Source organism: Arachis duranensis, chromosome 6 (genome assembly GCF_000817695.3).
Source record: "Arachis duranensis cultivar V14167 chromosome 6, aradu.V14167.gnm2.J7QH, whole genome shotgun sequence".
Classification (NCBI taxonomy): Eukaryota; Viridiplantae; Streptophyta; class Magnoliopsida; order Fabales; family Fabaceae; genus Arachis; species Arachis duranensis.
The window spans coordinates 18,387,126-18,391,283 of NC_029777.3; positions in this window are offsets into that span (position 1 = coordinate 18,387,126).

Sequence of the window (4,158 nt, forward strand, 5' to 3'; positions counted from 1 at the left end):
GGCCCACTTGGTGTGTGCTTGGGCTGAGCATTGAAGCATTTTCGTGTAGAGACTTTTCTTGGAGTTAAACGCCACCTTTTGTGCCAGTTTGGGCGTTTAACTCCCATTCTTGTGCCAATTCCGGCGTTTTATGCCAGAATTCTTGAGCTGACTTGGAACGCCTGTTTGGGCCATCAAATCTCAGGCAAAGTATGGACTATTATACATTGCGGGAAAGCCCAGGATTTCTACTTTCCAACGCAATTAAGAGCGCGCCAATTGGGATTCTGTAGCTCCAGAAAATCCACTTCGAGTGCAGGAATGTCAGAATCCAACAGCATCTGCAGTCCTTTTCAGCCTCTGAATAAGATTTTTGCTCAGGTCCCTTAATTTCAGCCAGAAAATACATGAAATCACAGAAAAACACACAAACTCATAGTAAAGTCCATAAAAGTGAATTTTAACTAAAAAATAATAAAAATATAATAAAAACTAACTAAAACATACTAAAAATAATGCCAAAAAGCGTATAAATTATCCGCTCATCACAACACCAAACTTAAATTGTTGCTTGTCCCCAAGCAACTAAAAATCAAATAAGATAAAAAGAAGAGAATATGCAATGAATTCCAAAAACATCTATGAAGATCAGTATTAATTAGATGAGCGGGGCTTTTAGCTTTTTGCCTCTGAACAGTTTTGGCATCTCACTCTATCATTTGAAATTCAGAATGATTGGCTTCTTTAGGAACTTAGAATCCAGATAGTGTTATTGATTCTCCTAGTCAGAATGATTGGCTTCTATAGGAACTCAGAATCTAGATAGTGTTATTGATTCTCCTAGATAAGTATGATGATTCTTGAACACAGCTACTTTATGAGTCTTGGCCGTGGCCCAAAGCACTCTGTCTTCCAGTATTACCACCGGATACATACATGCTACAGACACATAACTGGGTGAACCTTTTTAGATTGTGACTCAGCTTTGCTAGAGTCCCCAATTAGAGGTGTCCACGGTTCTTAAGCACACTCTTTTTTCCTTGGATCACGACTTTATTATTATTTTTTTTCTATTTTTTTTGTATTCACTGCTTTTTCTTGCTTCAAGAATCATTTTTATGATTTTTCAGATCCTCAGTAACATGTCTCCTTTTTCATCATTCTTTCAAGAGCCAACAATTTTAACATTCATGAACCACAAATTCAAGAGACATATGCACTGTTCAAGCATACATTCAAAAACCAAAAGTATTGCCACCACATCAAAATAATTAATCTGTTATAAAATTCAAAATTCATGCAATTCTTCTCTTTTTCAATTAAGAACATTTTTCGTTTAAGAAAGGTGATGGATTCATAGGACATTCATAACTTTAAGGCATAGACACTAAGACATTAATGATCATAAGACACAAACATAGATAAACATAAGCATGAAAATTCAAAAAACAGAAAAATAAAGAACAAGGAGATTAAAGAACGGGTCCACCTTAGTGATGGCGGCTTGTTCTTCCTCTTGGAGATCTTATGGAGTGCTTGAGCTCCTCAATGTCTCTTCCTTGTCTTTGTTGCTCCTCTGTCATAATTCTTTGATCTTCTCTAATTTCATGGAGGAGGATGGAATGCTCTTGGTGCTCCACCCTTAGTTGTCCCATGTTGGAACTCAATTCTCCTAGGGAGGTGTTAATTTGATCCCAATAGTTTTGTGGAGGAAAGTGCATCCCTTGAGGCATCTCATGGATTTCATGATGAGGAATCTCCTCATGTCCATGAGTGGGATCTCTTGTTTGCTCCATCCTTTTCTTAGTGGTATCCATGAGGACTTGGTCTAACCTTTGATCAATGTTGACCCTTTTTGAGTTTGAAAGGGACCTCAGGGATCACCTTCTTCTTGGCCACAACTTCATAGAAGTGGTTTTGATGCACCCTTGAGATGAATCTCTCCATCTCCCATGACTCGAAGGTGGAAGCTTTTGCCTTTCTTTTCCTCTTTCTAGAGGTTTCTCCGGCCTTAGGTGCCATAAATGGTTATGGAAAAATAAAAAGCAACGCTTTTACCACACCAAACTTAGAAGGTTTGCTCGTCCTCGAGCAAAAGAAGAAAGAAAGGAGTAGAAGAAGAAGAAAATGGAGGAGATGGAGGGGGCTTTGTGGTTCGGCCAAGGGGGAGAAGTAGTGTTTAGGTTGTGTGAAAATGAAGGAGTGAAGATGGGTTTATATAGGGGTGGAGAGAGGGTTAGGGTTCGGCCAATATGGGTGGGTTTGGGAGGGAAATGAAGGATGGATGTGAGTGGTGAAGAGAATGGTGGGATTTGATAGGTGAGGGTTTTTGGGGAAGAGGTGTTGAGGTGATTGGTGAATGGGTGAAGAAGAGAGAGTGGTGGGGTAGGTGGGGATCCTGTGGGGTCCACAGATCCTGAGGTGTCAAGGATAATTCATCCCTGCACCAAGTGGCGAGCAAATATGCTCTTTCTACCAATCTTGGCGTTAAACGCCGGGCTGGTGCCCATTTCTGGCGTTTAACACCAGCTTCTTTCCCATTCCCGGCGTTAAACGCCAGTCTGGTGCCCCTTTCTAGCGTTAAATGCCCAGAATGGTGCCAGACTGGGCGTTAAACGCCCATTTGCTGTCTTCACTCGCGTTTAAATGCCAACAAATTTTCCTCCAGGGTGTGCTATTTTTCTTTCTATTTTTCATGCTATTTTTGCTTTTTCAATTGATTTTGTGACTTCCCATGATCATCAACCTAAAAACATAAAATAATAAAGGAAAATAGATAAATATAACATTGGGTTGCCTCTCAACAAGCACTTCTTTAATGTCAGTAGCTTGACAGTGGGCTCTCATGGAGCCTCCCAGATGTTCAGAGCAATGTTGGAACCTCCCAACACCAAACTTAGAGTTTGAATGTGGGGGTTCAACACCAAACTTAGAAGTTGGTTGTGGCCTCCTAACACCAAACTTAGAGTTTGACTGTGGGGGCTCTGTTTGACTCTGTTTTGAGAGAAGCTCTTCATGCTTCCTCTCCATGGTTACAAAGGGATATCCTTGAGTCTTAAACACAAAGGATTCTTCATTCACTTGAATGATCAATTCTCCTCTGTCAACATCAATCACAGCCTTTGCTGTGGCTAGAAAGGGTCTGCCAAGGATGATGGATTCATCCATGCACTTCCCAGTCTCTAGGACTATGAAATCAACAGGGATGTAATGGTCTTCAACCTTTACCAAAACATCCTCTACAAGTCCATAAGCTTGTTTTCTTGAATTGTCTGCCATCTCTAGTGAGATTCTTGCAGCTTGCACCTCAAAGATCCCTAGCTTCTCCATTACAGAGAGAGGCATGAGGTTTATGCTTGATCCTAGGTCACACAGAGCCTTCTCAAAGGTCATGGTGCCTATGGTACAAGGTATTGAGAACTTCCCAGGGTCCTGTCTCTTTTGAGGTAATTTCTGCCTAGTCAAGTTATCCAGTTCTTTGGTGAGCAAAGGGGGTTCATCCTCCCAAGTCTCATTACCAAATAACTTGTCATTTAGCTTCATGATTGCTCCAAGGTACTTAGCAACTTGCTCTTCAGTGACATCTTCGTCTTCTTCAGAGGAAGAATACTCATCAAGGCTCATGAATGGCAGAAGTAAATCCAATGGAATCTCTATGGTCTCATTATGAGCCTCAGATTCCCATGGTTCCTCATTAGGGAACTTGTTGGAGGCCAGTGGACGTCCATTGAGGTCTTCCTCAGTGGTGCTCACTGCCTCTTTCTCCTCTCCAAATTCGGCCATGTTGATGGCCTTGCACTCTCCTTTTTGATTCTCTTCTGTATTGCTTGGAAGAGTACTAGGAGGGAGTTCAGTAACTTTCTTACTTAGCTGACCCACTTGTGCCTCCAAGTTTCTAATGGAGGATCTTGTTTCCGTCATGAAACTTTCATTGGTTTTTATTAGATCAGAGACCATGGTTGCTAAGTCAGATTGGCTCTGCTTAGAATTCTCTGTCTGTTGCTGAGAAGATGATGGAAAAGGCTTGCCATTGCTAAACCTTTTTCTTCCACCATTATTGTTGTTGAAACCTTGTTGAGGTCTCTGTTGATCCTTCTATGAGAGATTTGGAAGATTTCTCCATGAAGAATTATAGGTGTTTCCATAGGGTTCTCCCATGTAATTCACCTCTTCCATTGA